Below are 22,792 nucleotides of genomic sequence, written 5' to 3' on the forward strand. Positions count from 1 at the left end.
CTCCTCACTTCCTGCTGGCTCGGGAGACAGCAATAGTACAGATAAATCGGGATAACCTAGCCAGGGCTCAGCTTGTCCTGGCTATTCAGAGAGAGTAAGGAAGAGGGTCTCAGATGCCTTGTACAATCAATCCCAAGGTTGTCAAATTGCTCCTTTACTGTGGAATTATTGGTTTCAAAATCCACCGCTAGATTCTGTTATGACAGAAGACCGTTTTGGAAAGACAACCAAAGCCCAATCCCAGAGAGTCTCCCAACAAGTGCTGTAGTAATGTCACATACTTTGTGCTGGTTACAGTTCTAATGCTTCATGTGCGTCTGTGGGGAGAGGCAAGGACCATCCTTGGTCAGGTGGCCTCAGCCAGCTCTCTGCAAGACAGTCCCTTGCCCTCTGCTAAGCCTCCAATATAGACATGTCTCTTTTAAAAAATTTTTTTTAAAAAACTGGCCATCTCATGCAGCATGTGGGATCTTGGTTCTCCAACCTGGGATGGAACCCATGTCCCCTGCAGAGGCGCAGCATCTTAGCCACTGGACCGCCAGGGAAGTTCCAGAACAGACATGTCTTGACTCTTCAACATTCTTGTTCAAGTCTCAGCCAGCCTAGGACCCAGGCCTACTTCTCCTCACCACAAGGAAAGAGCAGGAAGCCCCTGATGGCTGCATTCAGTGGGGTGGTCTTTAGAAGAAAACTCCAGAAGAAGGGATGGTGAGTCTCCAGGAGGCAAGCACTGTTTCTGCTCATTGCTTTTGTTCCTGTAGGGAGCTGTAAGGTGTGGGAGGTGGAGGTCTAATTTGCTGAAAATATGATATGTAAAATGCGTTAATTCATAGAGTTATTATTGTCTTTCTAAAGCAGCCTGTGTAGATCACAACAAACTATGGAAAATTCTTCAAGAGATGGGACTACAAGACCACCTTACCTGCCTCCTGAGAAATCTGTATGCAGGTCAAGAAGCAACAGTTAGAACTGGACATGGAACAACAGACTGGTTCCAAGTTGGAAAAGGAGTATGTCAAGGCTGTATATTGTCACCCTGCTTATTTAACTTATATGCAGAGTACATCATGCAAAATGCTGGGCTGGATGAAGCACAAACTGGAATCAAGATTGCCGGGAGAAATATCAATAACCTCAGATATGCAGATGCTGCTGCTGCTGCTGCTGCTAAGTCGCTTCAGTCGTGTCCGACTCTGTGCGACCCCATAGACGGCAGCCTACCAGGCTCCGCCGTCCCTGGGATTCTCCAGGCAAGAATACTGGAGTGGGTTGCCATTTCCTTCTCCAGTGCACGAAAGGGAAAAGTGAAAGTGAAGTCGCTCCGTCGTGTCCGACTCTTAGTGACCCCATGGACTGTAGCCTACCAGGCTCCTCCGTCCATGGGATTTTCCAGGCAAGAGTACTGGAGTGGGGTGCCATTGCCTTCTCCAGATATGCAGATGACACCACCCTTATGGCAGAAAGTGAAGAAGAACTAAGAGCCTCTTAATGAAAGTGAAAGAGGAGAGTGAAAAAGTTGGCTTAAAACTCAACATTCAAAAAACAAAGATCATGGCATTTGGTCACATCACTTCATGGCAAATACATGGGGAAACAATGGAAACAGTGACAGCCTTAATTTTCTCGGGCTCCAAAATTACTGCAAATGGTGACTGCAGACATGAAATTAAAAGATGCTTGTTCCTTGGAACAAGGAGAGAAACCTAGACAGCATATTAAAAAGCAGAGACATTACTTTGCCAACAAAGGTCCATCTAGTCAGAGCTATGGTTTCTCCAGTAGTCATGTATGGATGTGAGAGTTGGATCATAAAGAAAGCTGAGTGCCAAAGAATTGATGCTTTTGAACTGTGGTGTTAGAGAAAACTTTTAAAGAGTCCCTTGGACTGCAAGGAAATCCAACCAGTCCATCCTAAAGGAAATCAATCCTGAATATCCATTGGAAGGACTGATGCTGAAGCTCCAATACTTCAGCCACCTGATGCGAAGAACTGTCTCATTGGAAAAGACCCTGATGCTGGGAAAGATTGAAGGCAGGAGGAGAAGGGGACGACAGAGGATGAGATGTTTGGATGGCATCACTGACTCGATGGGCACAAGTTTGAGCATGATGCGGGAGTTGGTGATGGACAGGGAAGCCCTGCATGCCGCAATCCATGGGGTCTCCAAGAGTTGGACACAACTGAGCCACTGAACTGAACTGAACTTGTTTTCACATGCAAGCTCTGGGAGTTGGTGATGGATAGGGAAGCCTGGCATGCTGCAGTCCTTGGGGCTGCAAAGAGTCGGACACAGCTGAGCAACTGAATTGAACTGAACTGAAAGTAGCTTGCTCTGGGGTAGCTTTCTGTAATTCCCTAAGTATATCGAAAATATGAAAACTTATCAAACACACATGCACTGCATAGCACATACCTATGGGAAAGTGAAAGTCGCTTAGTCGAGTCTGACTCTTTGGGACCCCATGGACTGTTGCCCTATAGCTCTTCTGTCCATGGATTTTCCAGACAGGAATGCTGGAGTGGGTAGCCATCCCCTTCTCCAGGGGATCTTCCTGACCCAGGTACTGAACCTGGGTCGTCTGCAGTGAAGGCGTCTGAGTCATCAGGGAAGACCTACAAGTACTCCTAAAATGCTAGTTGGCATAAACCTTATTTTTCTAGCATGTGTCCTGTGTAGAGCAGGACAAGCGGGAGAATAAGAACAGTGTCATGTGGCTGCTGCGTGTGCACTGGCTGCAGAGTCGAGCACAGGGTGCCTGGGAGCTTTAGCATCATCGTCACCTGTTGTCCTCACCACACACCCATGAGGGAGGGACTCTCATCCCAATTAACAGATGAGGAAACTGAGGTTTGGGAGTCAAATGATGTCCTCATTATTGCACAGCCATCAACAGAAGAACTTGTTGGAACCCGGGCTTGTCTGATTCCAGTGACAAGAACTAGAGATAAGATGCAAGCAAGACAACATACAGAAATTCTCCCAAGTTATGTCCCAAAGCTCCCTAATTACAGATGTGATTACAGAATCCTGTCACTTCCTTTCTTTTGCATCTTCCTTGCCTTCCTGATCAGTCAGAATGAATTTTAGATGGGTCTAAAGTGAGGTATGCCTTTGGCTAAAAAGAGCCACTCAGACACTGCAGCAAGTCAAGCCAGTAGGTCTGTGAATAAACGCCCCCTTCCAGAAACATCCTTCTACAAGCACAGCTTGACTAGAAGGACTCAGATCCCAGAGCTGGTCAAAAGGGCCATCACTCAATGCTGCCAGGTCCAAATAAGAGAGGCACTGGCTGCAGAGCCAGTGACACCACTGGCTGTCCGAGAGGAGCACAACAGGAGGTTCTCCAGGAAGCTTCTCAGCGTTCAGGGAAGTTGATCTCTGCGGATTCAGCATCCTGAGGAGCCAAGGCCAATTCCAGGCCTGGCATATTCTAACAAATGCAGCACTCAAGCCCAAGACGTTCAAATTGTTACCTCATGTTAAAGAGAGCCCAAAGCTGCAAGCAATTAGCACTGCATCTGTGAGACTAGGGAAAGACAACCAAGAGAACGGGGCTTAAAATGACTATTTTGGTCCATGTGGAAAATTGATATGTTGCGTGCATGATAAAATCCTTTCAGATATGCTTTTAAACTTTACATTTTTAAAATTCAGGGTTTAAACGTTATTCTGGGAAAAGCAGCATGAGATCTATAGCATCAGGAGATCCGTAAGTAAACTGAAAAGCTGTTGGAACCTTCAGCAAAGGAATTAATGTAATAAATGAACTCAGGCGTTAGTGCAAATGAATCAAACTGCATAAATTATAAAATTTAATCAGTCATGGAATTTCAGTACTCAAAAGGACCTTGAAAATTATATTACAAGAGCAAGAATTATGGAAAATAAACGGTCAGGTGGAGAAAACCTCCTGGCTAGAGAAATGTACAAAGAAACAAGCGAGTCAGGAGGTAGCAGGCACAGTGGTTGGAAAGTTCAGGGTCGTGCTCAGACAGCCTGGGTATAAAGCTCAGCTCTGCTTCTTGATGGCGGTGTGAACCTAGCTGGGTTGTTTGATCTTCCTAAGTGAGTTTACACCTCTGCAAAATAGGTCAGTGCAACATAAGGTTATCTGAGTCTTAAGGTAAACCATCTACAGAAAAGACTTATTACAGTGCCTGGGACACCACATGGTGCCTGAGAGGTCAGCATTGTCTACACAAACAGAATCTCAGTGAGCCAGACCGACATACTCACTGTATTTCACTGTGGCCTTTCTCCCATTACTCTATGAAAAAATAAAATAAAATGCAGTAGACCTAAGCACTCAGATTTCTGACTGTGAGAGCTGGACGTGGCACTCAAGAACTTTTTTGGGTTAAAAAATGATGTTCATAGAAGGGATCTGCATCTCAGCTGAGAAAGAAGCCAGACCTGATAAGCAGGAGAAGAGGCCCCATAAAGACGTGAATCTCTTCCCTTACAAGGGTTAAGTGAAAGCTTCCTACAACAGCTCTTGATGCAAAACTGACCCAAAGTTATATAATTCTGGGCAAACATCTGGCTAAAGGAGATTCAAAACGAGCTTCAATGGTGTTCTATTTTAGCCTAGAGTTGAAACCAGTGCTGCAGTCATAGTGACTAACTGAAAAAAGCTGAAGGTTAACAATTAAGATATTATTCTATGTTTGTGTGTCTTTACATCTTAATATAATTTAGTTTAGCCTTATAATGAAAAGAAGAAGTGTTAGTAGCTCAGTCATGTCTGACTTTTTGCGACTCCAAAGACTATAGCCCGTCAGGCTCCTCTGTCTGTGGAAATCTCCAGGCAAGAATACTGGAGTGGGCAGCCATTCTCTTCCCCAGGGGATCTTCCCGACCCAGGGGTTGAACCCAGGTCTCCTGCATTGCAAGCAGATTCTTTACCATCTAAACCACCAGGGAAGGCCCAGCCTTATAATATAACATTTATTCATCATGCTGAAAAGCAATGTAGAATAGTGGGAGAATCAACAGGCTGTGGAATAGGACAAATCCTATACCTGTCCATTGGTACTGTGAATAACTACCTGTCTCCGGGGTGGCTGTGAAGTGTGGCCACATAGTTGGTTGTTTCTTCTTCCATTTCTGCCACACTTGTTACATTAATAAGCAGCTCTATTTTTGAATGGAAAAGACGGTGATCCTTGCCTGACTTCATTTCCCACACCAACCAATTAGGACTCCCAGCTGCTCAGATCAAAACCAAGGATTAGATAGCACTCTCTGGCATCTGGTGGCTCAGATGGTAAAAAAATCTGCTGGCAATGCAGGAGACCTGGGTTCAATCCCTAGTCAGGAAGATCCCCTAAAGAAGGGAATGACTACCCACTCCAGTGTTCTTGCCTGGAGAATCCCTTGGACAGAGGAGCCTGGCACATGACGGAGCAACTAACACTTTCTGTTTGGCAACAATGCACCTGAATCACAGACACGGTGCCTGTGAGGGGATTAGCTCTCTGGAGCATAATTTCCCAAGCCTGAACCTACAGTAGCAGAAAAGACGCCTGTGCTTAGAGCAAGAGACAAGGGTCTTTGTCCTATTTTTGCTACTGGCCAGTTTGTTTTTTTGTTTTTTTTTTTACCATAGGTAAGTCACTTAACATGTCACCTGTATTTCTCCCTCCAACTCTACAAAACATCACCTGTATTTCTAACATGTCACCTGTATTTCTCCCTCCAACTCTACAAAATGAGGAATTTTTTTTTTTTTTTAAGACTGGACAGCATCCAAAGCCCTTAGAACTGTAAAACCTCCATATTTCTACAGTTTGATTCATGCTGGTTCTTACAATGTGTGACTGTGTTCTATTTCAAAAGGCACAGGGCCCTGCTCTATGACCTCCATGTTGGTTCAAGTCATGATGTGTTCCCTGAGCTAGAGTCTCCATATAAACAGTGATTGCACAAACAGAATCTGAGTGAACCAGGGTGCCAGCTGTCACTGCCGTACCCTCTGCTTACTGTGGAGATCAGCTAAAGCTGTGTGAGCTGGGAGTAAATGGATCTGCTATGAAGATATGATTTTACTGTGAAAATGACTTTTCTGATGTGTTTAAAGCAGCAAAAATGCTCTGAAGACTTTTATGTCTAAATGATCTCACATGAATTAGGGGGAAAAAAAGAAAAATCACACAACCTCCCAGGTTACTGCAGGTATTTAGTTACTGTGGCTGATAAAAATTTCACTTAACTCCCAAATGACGCCTCACCCTGAAAATTTTTTTGTCAGAATTCAAAATAAAATGAGGGCATTTGCCATTAATAGCCACAATAATCAGACCAATGGGGGCAAGAGCTTTGGTTTATAGAATACTAACATCTCACAAAACTAGGTATTTGATTCACCTCTGTAAACTTATAGCTTCCCCAGCAGTTGGCAGAATTTTGCACCTAGCAGGCTGGGAGCTCTTTGAAGGCAGAGAAGGTATCTTGTTACTGCTGAGCACAGGACCCTGGTATAGTATAGATGCTTGTATTATTATCTACTCTAGGCCAAACTATGGCCAGATAGTTTGCTAGGGCCACCATCACCACCATCACCGAGTACAGCAAACTGGTACTTAAACTACTGAAATCTGTGATTGGAACAGCAGGAATGTGTTTTCTCACAATTTTGGAGGTTCGAAGTCCTGAGATCAAGGTGTCTTTGGCAGAGCTGGTTTCTCCTGAGGCCTCTTTCCTTTGCCTGCAGATAAACATCTTCTCCTTGTGTTTTCACATGATCTTCTCTTTATACATCTCTGTTCAAATTTCCTCTTTTTAAAAGGACACTGGTCAAATTGGACTGGAGTCCACTCTAATAATCTCATTTTAACTTAATTACCTCTTTAAAGACCATATCTCCAAATACAGTCACATTCTGAGATACTGGAAGTTAGGTCTTCAACACATAAGTTTAGGGTTGCTGTGCTCAGATGCTCAGTCTTGTCTGACTCTTTGAGACCCCATGGACTGCAGCCCACCAGGCTACTCTATCCATAGGATTCTCCAGGCAAGAATACCTGGAGTGGGTAGTCATTCCCTTCTCCATGGGATCTTCCTGACCCAGGGATTGAAACTGGGTCTCCTGCATTGCAGGCAGATTCTTTTACTGATTGAGCCACCAGGAAAACCCCAATACATTTAGGAGGGCACAAATCAATCTATTACATTGCTCAGTAAGTGCTGAAAGAGTGAACGGTGGAAGGATAGGTGGAGGAATAGATGGATGAGTGGATGAACAACTAGGTAGTCAACCACCACTAGGCAAATCAAATAGACACAATTACTTGCGGAGATTGCTTTTGCTATACTACCCCAAAGGTTTTTACATTATATATTTTCATCCAGCCTTATAAGATGTTTTTAAAAATTATTACTCACCAAATTCCATCAAGCTGACAAGAAATAGCCACACCCAGACTTATCAATACCATTTCCCCTGTCCCTTGCTATACCCGAGGGAATATCAGTATTTGCCTACAACAAATAACTACTACCTCTCCTGTAAATAACTATGTACTTAGTTCCTTCACATTAGGGAAACAGAAAGAACTAAAAGAATAGTTTTAGTTAGATCTGTTGCCTGATATTTCTTTGTTCAGCCTGTTTTTGTTTAACTGAACTTGGCCAGTACTTAGTTTCTAGGTTGTCTTCAGTTCAGTACAGTTCAGTTGCTCAGTCGTGTCCGACTCTTCATGACCCCATGGACTGAAGCATGCCAGGCCTTCCTGTCCATCACCAACTCCCAGAATTTACTCAAACTTATGTCCATTGAGTCAGTGATGCCATCCAACCATCTCATCCTGTCATCCCCTTCTCCTCCCACCTTCAATCTTTCCCAGCATCAGGATCTTTTCAAATCAATCAGCTCTTCGAATCAAGTGGCCAAAGTACTGGAGTTTCAGCTTCAACATCACTCCTTCCAATGAATAGTCAGGACTGATTTCCTTTAGGATGGACTGGTTGACTCCTTGCAGTCCAACGGACTCTCAAGAGTCTTCTCCAACACCAAAGTTCAAAAGCATCAATTCTTCAGTGCTCACCCTTCTTCACCGTTCAACTCTTATATCCATACATGACCACTGGAAAAACCATAGCCTTGACTAGACGGACCTTTGTTGGCAAAGTAATGTCTCTGCTTTTTAATATGCTATCTAGGTTGGTCACAACTTTTCTTCCAAGGAGTAAGCGTCTTTTTATTTCATGGCTGCAGGCACCATCTGCAGTGATTTTGGAGCCCCCAAAAATAAAGTCTGACACTGTTTCCACTGTTTCCCCATCTATTTGCCATGAAGTGATGGGACCAGATGCCATGATCTTAATTTTCTGAATGTTGAGGTTTAAGCCAACTTTTTCACTCTCCTCTTTCACTTTTATCAAGAGGCCCATTAGTCTTCTTCACTTTCTGTCATAAGGGTGGTATCATCTGCATATCTGAGGTTATTGATATTTCTCCCGGCAATCTTGATTCCAGCTTGTGCCTCCTCTAGCCCAGCATTTCTCATGATGCACTCTGCATATAAGTTAAATAAGCAGGGTGATAACATACAGCCGTGACGTACTCCTTTTCCTATTTGGAACCAGTCTGTTGTTCCATGCCCAGTTCTAACTGTTGCTTCCGGACCTGCATATAGATTTCTCAAGAGGCAGGTCAGGTGGTCTGGTATTCCCATCTCTTTCAGAATTTTCCACAGTTTATTGTGATCCATACAGTCAAAGGCTTTGGCATAGTCAATAAAGCAGACACAGATGTTTTTCTGGAACTCTCTCACTTTTTTGATGATCCAGCAGATGTTGACAATTTGATCTCTGGTTCCTCTGCCTTTTCTAAAACCAGCTTGAACATCTGGAAGTTCACAGTTCACGTATTGTTGAAACCTGGCTTGGAGAATTTTGAGCATTACTTTGCTAGCGTGTGAGATGAGTGCAACTGTGCAGTAGTTTGAGCATTCTTTGGCATTGCCTTTCTTAGGGATGGGAATGAAAACTGACCTTTTCCAGCCCTGTGACCACTGCTGAGTTTTCCAAATTTGCTGCACTCAATAGAGTGCAGCACTTTCACAGCATCATCTTTTAGGATTTGAAATAGCTCAACTGGAATTCCATCACCTCCACTAGCTTTGTTCGTAGTGAAGCTTTCTAAGGCCCACTTGACTTCACATTCCAGGATGTCTGGCTCTGGGTGAGTGATCACACCATCATGATTATCTGGGTCATGAAGATCTTCTTTGTACAGTTTTTCTGTGTATTCTTGCCACCTCTTCTTAATATCTTCTGCTTCTGTTAGGTCCCTACCATTTCTGTCCTTTATTGAGCCCATCTTTGCATGAAGTGTTCCCTTGGTATCTCTAATTTTCTTGAAGAGATCTCTAGTCTTTCCCATTCTATTGCTTTCCTCTCTTTCTTTGCACTGATCACTGAGGAAGGCTTTCTTATCTCTCCTTGCTTTTCTTTGGAACTCTGCATTCAGATGGGAATATCTTTCCTTTTCTCCTTTGCTTTTCGCTTCTCTTGTTTTCACAGCTATTTGTAACGCCTCCTCAGACAGCCATTTTTCTTTTTTGCATCTTTTTCTTGGGGATGGTCTTGCTCCCTGTCTCCTATACAATGTTATGAACCTCTGTCCATAGTTCTTCAGGCACTCTGTCTATCAGATCAAGTCCCTTAAATCTATTTCTCACTTCCACTGTATAATTGTTAGGGATTTGATTTAGGTCATACCTGAATGGTCTAGCAGTTTTCCCTACTTTCTTCAATTTAAGTCTGAATTTGGCAATAAGGTGTTCATGATCTGAACCACAGTCAGCTCCCGGTCTTGTTTTTGCTGACTGTATAGAGCTTCTCCATCTTTGGCTGCAAAGGTTGTCTTAGCATACTGATTCCATTCAGTGAACTTTACAAATGCCCCCAAAGAATTGTAGGGGGCCAGGAAAAGACCCACCAGGGACCTCAGGTTCATTTGGTCACATTTGCATGCTATTACACCTCTAATGGCATAGAAATTCAAGAACCTATCCTCCTCTGCCAATGATCTTTCTCTATGTTTTCATCTGGTTGTAGAATAATCTTGGTCAGAGTAAAATTATCAAGGTGGTTGAAGGTGTGTGTCTGGATGGGGTCAGCAAGGCACTTGTGCTCCGAGCCCTGCCCCGAGTCCTGGGTCATGGTAATGGCCGCCAGTTTGACTCACAAACTCTCCTAGTGCCAGCCTCTGTTCTGATGGGAAGCACCGCCAGGGCACACACCCAGCCTTAATGAATGAACTCTTTGTGGCACAGCTGGTATGAGACTGATTCATGGTGTTGTGGGACCGTGTGGGCACTCATTCATTCATTCATTCCTCTCTCATCCATTCCTTACTAGAAACCTGGTTCAGTGGTTCAGCCATATCATAAGCTTCCCTTGAAGAAGTGTGGTAATTGTAAAAGGTTCCATTATGATTCACACCAATTCTGTGCTTTAAAATAACAACAGAGAGATACATTGATACTGTGAGTTCTAGCTGTATAACTTGTAAATTAAGTGTTAAAATTTAAAGACAAATTTATTGTGGTCCTTGGTCGAGGACAGTGATCAATTATCCCGCCTATGACCCTTGGGCAGATCAGCTACTCTAAATTTAGGATTAGCCCAGGCCATCGCCCCCCTGCTGCCTTCCCCCAGGCTTCCTAGACGAGGTGGAATTCCTGAATATTTCCATGGATGTCACTAGGCCTAATGCTGTGCGATTTCAACTCTTTGTACAGAACAGGCCCTTGAGGTTCTAGTTTTCCCCATCTGCAGAGTTCTTTTCTCACCTCACCCCTCCAGACACCCAGACAGTTGTGATGGGAATTAATCAAATATATTCATGTGCCATAAAACTTCTTGTCAGGGATTCAAACCAAGTGATTTCTGACCTCTCTCTGACTGCCTCTATTTTTAAAAATGTGTTTTAGTTCTCCTGTTTTAGACATGTTTTATTGTATACCACTTCACATTCTTTTTTCAGAGTAGGTAGCATGTAAATCATAGTTGAAGAAAATCCATCAAAGCAATGTAATATTCCCAGAGCGTGAAGAGTTCAGCGAGGAGGTGGCAAGATGCTGGGTCGGTTCCCCTTAGGCCCACCTGGCCAGGAGCACCTGTCATTCCCTAGTCAGTGCTGTTCTCTCCAGGCTGAGGAGTGATGGAAGAGCCACCCAGAGGTCTGTGAGGAGCCTCACTCTGCCAGAGTCGAGCAGTTAGTTCACTCAAGCCTTGCTTTGCTGACAATCTCACATCACAGGAAGACAAGGTTATGGTGACGAGAGCTGCTGCTTGGACCTATTTTTGGCCAGTGAGGTAGAACTAGAGGGATGACAGGATGGAGCTGCCTGGCCCTTGGAGACAAAGGGGACTTGCCATCATATGGTTTATAAGAGCCAAAGAAGGGAACATGAGCAGCTAATGTTTCTGAGACTGTAGGAAAGAGGAACTACACAAGTCCAGCAAAAATAAGGTGTGGTTCAATGGACTTAAACAAACTCGGAGGGTAGCATAATGTGGAGGTTAAAGTACACACTCAGGAAGCTGTATAGACCTGAGTCAGGCCTGCAGCTCTGCCCTCACAGCTGTGCAAATGTTACCTCCCCAGAGCGCAGGTTTCTCACTATAATCATGAAGAATAAGACCTACCTTGTATGTCAATTGTGGGAATTTAGTGAGATAAGGTTTATACAGCGTAGTGTATGCTAAATCATGGTAAACACTCAAAGGTTGGCTGATCCTGTTGCTGTTACCAGTCTTGTAGGCTTCCGAAGCTAAGGCGCTAGGCTAGATGCTCTTTGATCCCACGGTCAAAGATTGTAATCATACAGAGCATGATTCTAGAAAGCCTGCAGGTTCCACATAATATAATTCTGATGATCTCCTCATACCTAATTCCAGAGAGGAAGGGGCGAGGGAGTTATCCAAAGAAATCACTGTGTCTCCAACGAGTTTGTGTTTACAAAGACACAAAGGCAGGAAGGAGGAACCTGCAGCCCAGAGCAGATACAAAGGAACGGCATGAAATGAAAGCATCAAGTCAGGGAAGTGGAAGGGGGGGGCCTGGGATTCCTGCAAACAGAACAACAACGCTTGGAACAAGAAAAAGAACAAGAGGAGTGTTGGCCTACTGCTTGGGGCAGATGACACCGTTAACTTTGACATGATATACTCAACACAGAATTACTCAATCTCGAGTTTGTTTCCATCTTCTCTATCAAGAAGAATGATCTGTGAGCCAGAAAGGGGAAGAAAAACATGGCCAAGAGGAAATTAAAGGCTGAGATAGTGAGGGGATAAGAGGAGGGCACCTGATGCCGTGTTTAAGTCTCCGGCTCCGATGAATTCCATCTTGGCAGCACCTGTAAGGGCTCCCAAATACTCACTGCAACAGAGACGCAAGACAAACAGCCCCAGGACCCTCAAAGAATGTGAATTCATCATTACAATATATGAAAAATGGCACTATGATAACATATAAGTTTATGAAGCATGGAAGAATTTCCAGAGATTGCAGAGGGGCAAATGCTTCAGTTTTAGTAGCAGAGACTGTTAGCAAAATTTACACCAACTTCATCCCTCTCAGAGGGTTCGTCAAATGTTAATTTGTTCCACAGACATCCTTGTTTGGAAATGGTAACAAACAAGGCTGCACAATCTCTTTGTGAACCAGGAAGAAAAGTAGAGACTCTGTGATAGTACAAGAGAACTCAGAGTAGCTCAACTATAATCCCCAAAGAGGACTAGAGAAAACAGGCTAGCATCCATCTATAAAGGGATTTTAATGGTGCACGACTTGGTTTTCAGTGCCTCTGGACACATACAGACAGGGGTCTGGCTTGTAGAACAAAGGAGGTATGCTGACATCTGCTGGGAGAAAGATCAGGAGGCAGTGGGTGGGGTGCAGGAGGGGTTCAGAGAGCAGCTGAGGAAGCCAAGAGCCTCTGTTTGGATCCTAGCTCTACTCCATGATAGACATGTGATGTGGACAGAGTTACTTAGACTCTGACTCCATTTCCTCCCTCTGGAAAATGGGAAGAATAATTGCTTCGACCTCACTAGATGACGTAGTTTCCATCACTGTGCATTAAAGCATTTTAGAAAAGTACCTGATTAGAGAAGTTATTGAGAGCCCAACCCATCTTGTCTGGCTGAAATTATGGAATCTTATAAAATGAAAGCTATAAAGTACTTATAATAAATTCTAATGCCAAATAAGGGAAACAGCCTACAAGTTTAATAATATGGGGTTGACAGTACACATGTATGATGGAATATGACAGCCACCAACATCATGTTACAGAAGAATAATTAAAGCAATGAAGAAAATGAGTCAGGGTTAGGGAGAGGAGGGGATGGAGGCAGAGGTGCTCTTTGGGGAAGATGGTCTCTGAGGGATGGTCCTGACTAGGGACTGAAATGAATCTGGAGCTGCGCAGTGCTGGGAACAGCAAGGGCCCTAACGCGGGAAAGGGCCTGGATTTGAAGGAAGCACACAAGACTGGAGCACTGCGTGCCAGGTGTAGAGGAGAGGGAAATGGGGTTGGAGAGGCCTTGCCAGGCAGGATCCTTCCAGCCAGGGAAGCTCTAGGGCTTTATTTTCTGTGACATGGGAATCCACAGGAGGTTGTAAGCAGGAGAGAGTTAAGATTTTAAAGGATCACACTGGCTACTTTTTGGAGCACAGGCTATAGAGGAGCAAGAAAGGAAGTAGGGAAATATATTTTGGGCAATAGTAATTTAATAGTTCTGTGGTATTTTAAGAAAAAGATGATGATGGCTTAAGCTGGGAGGAAATGGTGAGAAGCGGCAGACTCAGAATACATTTTGATTTTGAATAGTATGACCCTAATTTTGTAAAAAAAAGAAATACACACATGCATATATGCTGGGAAGATGTACGTGCAGGAAAGAAGAGTGGTTATCTCTGGATCATGCTATTCATGGTGATTTTAATTTTCTACTTTGTGATTTTCTGCGTTTTTTCCAACAAATATGTAGTATTTAAAATATCAGAAAAAAAGAGGACATTTTTGGAAAAGAAAAAATCAATTATTCAGGGATAGGCCACGTGAGGTGTGGATCGGTAACTGCCTAAGTAAAGAGATCTTGAGAATTTGACTGACAGCAATTTCAATACCTGTTGACAGTGTAAATGACTAACTAATGGCAGGTAATAGGACATAATGTAGGGACTGCCTGATAGGGAGCTCGCTCTCTCTGGGTGGTGACTGCCCCTTACACTCTGCTTTATCCAAGCCCACCTGGTGAATGTTCTGGGTGCCACATTCTAAGATCCAAATGACCTGGTGGAGAACCGTCAGGATAGGGAGAGGGCTTCAAACCACACACATGGTAATAAGGAGCAGTGACTGCCCCCTGAGGACCCACTCTGTGTCAGGCACTTTAAAAATGTGAAGTAGTTACAATATGAGATGCTCAATTTGACCAGAGGAAAAAGGTGGCAAATGAACATATTTTGAGCAATAATGGAGCCACTGCACTAAACATTTTTTCACACTTTATCACATCTGATCCTTACTATGATATCTGAGATAAGTATTACCTTTGTTTTGTAGAACTACAGTTCTATGAAATTGAGTTAAGGAAACAGCATTGGCATCCTTATGGACTCTGGGGTCAGACAGCCTAGGTTCAAATCCTAAGCAGCTCTGTGATCTTGGGCATGCTACTCACCTTTCCTAAGTCTCAATTTCTTCATGTACAAAAGAGGGGGTAAGGCACCTATCTCAAGGGACTGTTTGGACATTAAAGTATTTAATACATCAGAGCACTTTGCGCAGTATTTAGCATTGTTAAGAAAACATGCTTAAAATCACCCTATAAGTTGGGAAACCAGTGGAGAAGAAAAGAATCCTAGTTACTTTCTAGGAGGTAAAGGTCTGTGGATAGAGAAGGATGGGGAGGCTTGTATTGACTTTAAGAAGTAGAACCAGACCCACTGAACATAAGTTAACAGAGTATTTCAGTTCAGCTCAGTTCAGTCATTCAGTCATGTCTGATTCTTTGTGACCCCAAGGACTGCAGCACGCCAGGCTTTCCTGTCCATCATCAACTCCTGGAGCTTACTCAAACTCATGTCCATCGAGTCAGTGACGCCATCGAACCATCTCATCCTCTGTTGTCCCCTTCTTCTCCTGCCTTCAATCTGTCCCAGCATCAGGGTCTTTTCCAGTGAGTCAGTTCTTCGCATCAGGTGGCCAAAATATTGGAGTTTCAACTTCAGCATCAGTCCTTCCAATGGATATTCAAGGTTGATTTCCTTTAGGACTGACTGGTTGGATCTCCTTGCAGTCCAAGGGACTCTCAAGAGTCTTCTGCAATACCACAGTTCAAAAGCATCAATTCTTTGGCATTCAGCTTTCTTTATGGTCCAACTCTCACATACATACATGACTACTGGAAAAACCATAGCTTTGACTGGATGGATGTTTGTTGGCAAAGTAACGTCTCTGCTTTTAATATGCTGTCTAGGTTTGGTAGGGTGCAACCTGAAATTTGTTGGCTAGGTAACGTCAGTTACTTTTCTGCCAAAGTAGACACAGATTTTCCTGGTTCAGGGAAGAGTCATTAAGTGGCCACTCCATGATGCTGTGAGATGCCGTGCCCACTGACCTGGAGGGCGATGCAATGCAGAGCTGATTTCTGGTGAGGGGTGGGACAACTGTATGAAGTTCAAGGAGCCTCCTGGTAGGGATGTATTAGAATCTCCCTGATGGGTTAGGACAGACTCCAAAATAAACCCCCTAAAAGGGAAGGAACCAAAGACCCCAAAGGAAAAACTCACCATGAGAAAAGGGGCAGTCTAGTCTGATGGTCTTGGGTTACCAGCAGGGATGTAGGGTAGTCCCTGCAGGGGTGGAGAAGGTTGATTCCTACACAGCCCGTGGCTGAGACTAGAAAGCTTTCTGATGTGGGAATGACTTGAAAAGAACAACTGAGATGATGAAGAGAGCTGCCATCTTGGTGCCCAAGCATACACACCATGCAGAAGCTCGAGGGCAAGAAGAGAATCCGAGCACCCGTGGGAAGTGGTGCTGGACCCTGCAGAGCCAGAGTTCAGTGTCACCGCCTAGCGAAAGGCAGCAACACCGGGAGACCATCCAGACTCCCTTAGGTGTTTTCCTGCCTGCATTTGGAACTGGGACTAACCCCTGTTCTTAGCACTCTTATATGTTTAGAAGAGGTAGGAAATGCAGGGTTGAAGAGAGAGGTTTTAGACTCTCTACTAGTCTGAGCAGGAAGATGTTCCTGGCAACTGATAGGGGAGAAAATTTGTAACCCCCACCCTATTTTACCCTAACCTAAAATAGGTTAACTCAGTCGTATCTGTTTAACAAGACTTGATTAAGCTCAATGTTAAGGACTTTCTAATAATAATAGCTAATATTTATTTAGTGCTTATTATACACCAAAATCTTTACATGCCTTAGCTCATTAATCCTCACAAAACCCCATGAGATGGACATTACTTTTTATCACCATTTACAGATGAGGAAACTGAGGGTGGGGGAAGCTAAAATATCTTGTTCACAGTCACACAGAAGACAATGATGGAATAAGAATTAGATGACAGAGAGACCCAATCACAGAGATTATCCTTTTAACCACTTTTAACCACTGTATCTTTATAAAGATGGAAGGAGAGTGCATGCAGAGTGGCACCAGAGCTGATGGCGTTAGAACAGACGCATGTTTGGGCTAGAATACCCATAACGTCCTTTCTTAGGCTACAACACTGAGATTTTACACTTCCTTGCAACCTTAAGATCTGTGTGTTTCATTTATCCCTACAGAACTGCTATCAAAATGAATTGTTTGTTATGAGTGGAAAATAAGCATAGGAACTACTGCTAAGGAATATAAAGATAAACCACATGTTGAGACGCATTCTAAGTCTGTAGGTCAAATTGCATTACAACAACCTTCAGGGACATGGTATTTGTTCATTCAACAAATATTTATCATACGACTTTGGTATGGTTCTAGGTGCTTGGTATATAGCAATGCACTAAACAGTCAAAGGTCCCTGCTTTGTGGATTTTACAGTCTTGTGGGGGGAGGGAAAATAAACAGTAAACATTATAGCCGAGCAAATTACATAGTATATTAGAAGGCTTTAAGTACTCGATCACAGTTGTAGTTTTCAATAGGCTGGCAGGGGAGACCTCTTTGACATCTAAGCAACAACTTGAAGGAGGTGACAGAGTCAGTCACGTAGGTCTCTGAAGGAGAAATGTTAGAAGCAGAGGGTATGCCAATGCAAAGAGCCTGCCTGGCTGGAGGAACAGCAAAGGGGCCCCCTGGGACTGGAGCAGGGTTAGGGTGACAGCAAAGGGCAAGAGGGAAGGCCCAAAGAGCAGGGCAGGGGTGACGGGTCTTCCAGGCCATTGTCAAGACTTTGGCTTTAATTCTAGGTGAGATGAGGAACTGTGGTGGGACTGAAAGCAAAGAACTGACAGGATCCAACTTACATGAGTATATTAAGATGCACCGCATTTTATGTTGTTTTGACTTTAAAATCTTCTTTACCGCTGAGATCGCTGCGCCTGAGGAAACAGAGCTGATACCTAAATGAAGGTCTGTACAATGTGCTGAGAACCGCATGGGCCTTGTGACTGGAGTGGAAGGAGAGGGGGTTGGTGGATTTGAGTAAAAATAGTTTTGTTATTTAGTGCAGAGCTTCTAGATGGAATAACTAATAACAATAGCTGTAAAGGTCACTGCAAATAATAAGTGCTATTAAACACTAACCAATACTTAAAAATAAAATCCTATCATTATTCTTTGGCCCAGGAGTCAGGACCTCTGGCTGCCCGCAGGGCTCCACCAGCCTGTTATTGCTCCAGAGTCTTTAAAGGACTTTTCCTTCAGCTGGGTTATCTGATGACCTAATCTCCCATCAACAGCACTGGTGGAAGGAACCGAGTTGTTTACCATGTGTACTAAGCAACAAAACAATCTTGAGGGTAGGGGTTGATGAACATTTGTTTAAAAAAAAAAAAACACCACTGATTCATAAGTTGCCCTTACAAGACTCCCTGAAAAGCATTGACTGTTTAAATGAGTGACATGGGGATGCAGGTAAAAAGCTCTTGCAATGAGCTGTTTATACCAATCCATCGGGTCATGGAAATTTTGCTCGAGATTTATTTGTGTGGGAATAACACTAGAATACTAGCTTGCCAGTGCCAGCTTTGAAACCGACCCAATGAATAGCTATTGTTCTTGACATTGTATCCGGCCACTCACATCCACACACACTGAAGACGACCTTCCTCTCTAGAAATAACTTCCAGCCATTATATATATTTTTAATTGTTACTGGGATGGATACTCAATGTTCTAGATGCCTGGCGAGGAGGGAAATTGTATAAAGATATTTCAGATTTTCTCCTGAAAGGATTCCACAACGTCTCTATTTTGGTAAGTCAGGTCACTGATGTTACTGCATTCCAGCATAATGAGATATGCTAAGAGGTTATGAAATAAAGGGTGGAGAAATGAACTAAGTTATTAAAAGTTATTAAACATCAATCAAGTACCAGGGTCTGTGTGATGATATCATTTTGTTTCACCATCACAAGCCAGTAAGAATAGATACTCTCCCCTATGTTGAAGATGAGGCAGCTAAGGCTGGGAGAGATTAAGTCACTTGTTTCAATTACTTAATAAGTGTCAGAGCTGGGATTTGCACTTAAGTCAGTTGACTCCAACCCAGGGGCACCTGACACACAGATCTGCCCTAGAGAAGAGTGTCATCTAGTGGGTGAGGCAAGACTTACACACAGAAATCCATTGAAGAAAAATACCAGCAGTATAAAATCAATGCTCATAATCCATATGATCAGGACACCTGATTCTGATTCTATAAACAAGTTTGAAAGTGAAGTGAAAATGTTAGTTGCTTAGTCATGTCCAACTCTTTGTGACCCCATGGACTGTAGCCTGCCAGGTCCCTCTGTCCATGGAATTTTCCAGGCAAGGATTCTGGAGTAGGTGGCCATTCCCTTCTCCAGGGGATCTTTCCAACCCAGGGATCGAACACAGGTCTCCTGAATTACAGGCAGATTCTTTACTGTCGGAGCCACCAGGGAAGCTCAAAAGGCCCTAAACAAAGTACTTACAGGGACATTAGTGAAGGGACCAAAGGAAGCATGATTTTTCTAACAATGACAAAATTGCTTCAAATGATCCAAGATGCCTGAGAAGATGGGCATGAGGCTGCAGGCCCAAGACAGCACTGCCCACCTTCTGACTCACACATTCTCCCTCAAGTTACATGGTGTGCAGGATAATAGATGTGGCGTGGAAGGTGTCAGATGAAAAGCAAAGTCCTAAAACATTAAAGAAAAATGTGAATTAAGTCACAAAGACAGCAAATAGGACTCACTGGTAACTATGAAAATAAGACTGAAAGGTGACTGATGACCTGCTAAAGTTTTAGGAAATCTTTAGCTTCTAGGATGTCTGCCTTCTTTCTTGTCATGCACTGGGCTTTACTCTGGGAATGGCCATTGTGCTAGTTACTAAGCTAAACACAACGTCCGATGCTCTACCTTGTGGTTCTGGAAATAGAACCACAAGGAATAGAAATGGCTGTTCACGATGTTGACTGGAAGCAAAGTGGTTCTTCCAGCCAGGGCAGACCACTATGGTGCTAAATGGTCTACACAAACATCCCCTAAAGTCATACATGATCCCCATCATGCAAGAGGGTAAGCAATTTCCCTACTGGGAATCTAGAACTCAGCTATTCTGTGTCACCAATTGTGGGGATCAGGATGTTACTCCTGGGAGTAATGGGTCCAGGCATCCCAGTGTGGCGAGGGGTCCCACACGGAAGAGGCAGTGGGAACACTTCCTGGTTGACTACCCCATCAGGGCAGTAGGATTTGGGCTATCTTACCCCTTGACAGCTACTTCTGCCACCACTGGCTAATCATTCATGTGCTGCACCACCTCAGTGCTCCCTCAGGTCTGAAAGTACCAAGCAGGTAGATGTGGCAATAACTGTGGGACCCTGAACCCCAGGCAGCACAAATCCAACTCCTACCAAGACCACAGTGTACTTAACATTTTGGAGGTGAAACTGGAAAGGAACAAAGGCCAAAAGAAAAAAGTACAGCTTCTTTTTGTCCTATAATCTATCTTTTGATCTTTTAATATATAGATATAATACAATAATATGCATCTGTTTTTACATGGTGAAAGAACATGAGTTAGTTTGGTCAGAGATAACTGTGACCTCTCTAAGAAAGACTTCACTCACAGAGTGGCTAAGGGAGTTGCATTTGTACACGTGCAGACGTCACAGGGACTCAACTGAATCTTGCCAAGAATAAACAATTCCATAGCCCTTCCTCAGGAGCAACTACATCTGTTAGAGTTTCTGTCACTTTATTTTCAGGCATCTCTGCTGAACAACTGCACACCTATTTGCTTTTTTATCATTCTAACATTGAAATTTTGTATAAACCTGATTATGAAAGAGCCACCGGAGAGATGTGGCTTTGGTGTGACACCAAGCATAAGACGGAGCATGAAGTCAGTTAACAACAAAAAGAGATACATTTCCTGGTGTAATAAATTTAAAGAAACAAGCTAAATCTTTCACATCTTCTCCCTGTAAAGAGAACTTCCTGTGGCTGGGAACTATTTTGAAAAATTCCACAGAAGAACAATGATTGACAGTGGGCTGGGTTGTCTTCCCTTGGTCCCTGAACATCCACTCACCAGCCTCTCTTGAGTGCTGCTCCAGAAAGTGCAGCCTGCAGACCATGTCAACGTGCTCTTGTGCTTCCCGGCTTCCTGTTGGCTTCTGCCAATGGGGAGCTCACAGGAGGTGGGGCCCCTGTTCAAGCTGTCACTGGCAAATCAGAACTTCTGTCTTGGGACTTCCCTGGTTGTCCAGTGGTTAAGAATCCTCCTGCGAATGTAGGGGACACAAGTTCGATCCCTGGTCCGGGAAGATTCTACGTGCCGCGGGACAGCTAAGCCCATGCACCACAACTACTGAGCCCAGGCTCAAGAGCCCATACAGGGCAATGAGAAGCCTGTGCACCACGACTAGAGTAGCCCCCGCTTGGTGCAACTGGAGAAAGCCCGAGCGCTGCAACGAAGACTTAGTGTGGCCAAAAATTAAAGACAAACAAATAAACAAAAAAACCAAAACTAAGAATCCTTTAAAAAAAAAAAAGTCTCTGTCTTCAGGACCCCTTCAGGTTCACTGTGTCCTTGACCTAAGGTCACTTCTTTCAAGGCAGCTTTCTCTATATTGTGGCCACCCCTCCCCCATCCATCAGGGGCCAGGGTGAGGGCAGTTTTCCTGCTTTTAGGCCTGGGTTCTTACTTGACCTCTGTGCCCTGCTCCAACACACACCCACATCTCTGCAGATAACTCCCTTTTAAGTAAACAAATTGTTTTAATTTGGTGTGCCATCTCTTTTTTGTTAACTGGACAATGGACTCTTAACAATATACTGTTCAATATGGGCAGGGGGAGATAACATTCTAGCCTGCTATTGAAAATCTGCTTTTCAAAGAGTTAAGTAATATTTGTTATTGTTAGGTAATATGCAGAGATGTTATTCAAACATTTAACATGGTGCTCTAGCAGGGTCCTGCTGAACCAGGCATTATCCCGTTAGTTGCTGGATTTTGGAAAGGCCTAGAGAGTTCCAGGGGAGGGGTTGGGGCAGCCAGGGCAGAAAGCACTTGGTGGGAGGGGGTGTCAGGACTGTAGCTATTGACCAACCAATAACGGAGGGTTTAGTGCTTTAATAGCTGGTGCATTCCAGCTGAATATTTGTTGGGTAACATGCCTACCTATCTATTTTCACCTTTGGGCCAGCAAGTTCCAACCACAAAGTTCATTTCTATGCTTATTTAATATACTCTGTAGGCAGAAATGCAGATGAAGAAGGAGCAGGGAACAGATGTTGCCTTGTATGTATAATGAATGAGCAACAAGTTTTGCATTCCCTCCCCCTACCCCAAGTAAACCAAGAAAAGAACCAATTTTAAGCCTCTGGCAGAATGGGTAATGTATTGACAAGCTCGACATATGAATCAAATTTCAAGGGCTACCCAGCACTACCAGGCGATTTTTACAACTGTGACATTTGCATCAAAGATTGTGTCTGTGCTAAGCATTTTGCATCTCTTATGTTAGTCCTTTTAATCCTGGACTTTGGTTTTTATGTTCCAGCCCATAAAATAAAGCACTGTTTGATCCTAAGCCATACGCAAGAAATTCCTTGGTTCTTTTAGCACTGATCCTATGTAATATAATTGGTTATTCCTCCTCTGAAACAAAATGATATCACATATTTTTATATTTCCTTCTACTGCTTCTATGGTGACACCATTTACATATCTCAAGTGATTAGTCATAAAAACAGGCCATATGCTTGTAACACTTAACTATCTGGATTTTTAATCCTGTTAGTTTCGGTCATGGACAATTAAATAAATTCCCTCCTTATTTACCATGTTGAAAATAACAAATAGCTAAACTATCTAACCAATGTAGCATCAGGTTTAAGAAAACAGAACACCTTATGAATTTGCCAGAATTTCAAAGGGAATCTTTAGCTATAGGACAATGGTTTGATATGAAAGAACACGCATGCCAGCAGCTAGCATTTCAAATACTGTTATTGCTCCTTTGTCCCATTATCCACTGGAGGTAACCTAATAACAACAGAATCACGAAGCAGGTATGGAATGTGTGCATATACATGCAAGAGGCTAAAGGA

At 43.5% G+C, this 22,792-nt stretch overlaps 1 protein-coding gene across 2 annotated transcripts in view; it reads right to left on the reverse strand.

The window, feature by feature from the left end:
- NUBPL (NUBP iron-sulfur cluster assembly factor, mitochondrial) overlaps window positions 1-22,792 on the reverse strand; it is a 361,834-nt gene that overhangs the window by 65,134 nt on the left and 273,908 nt on the right. Inside the window, exon 16 of one of the 2 annotated variants that reach the window (XR_014070750.1) lies at window positions 20,769-20,961. The exons of the other annotated variant lie outside the window; for it this stretch is intronic. The gene's annotated coding sequence lies outside the window, so the exon portion shown is untranslated. The remainder of the gene's footprint in view (window positions 1-20,768; window positions 20,962-22,792) is intronic. 2 annotated transcript variants of the gene reach the window in all.

Source organism: Giraffa tippelskirchi, chromosome 12, assembly GCF_054371585.1.
Source record: "Giraffa tippelskirchi isolate mGirTip1 chromosome 12, T2T-mGirTip1v1.2.pri, whole genome shotgun sequence".
NCBI classification, from domain to species: Eukaryota; Metazoa; Chordata; class Mammalia; order Artiodactyla; family Giraffidae; genus Giraffa; species Giraffa tippelskirchi.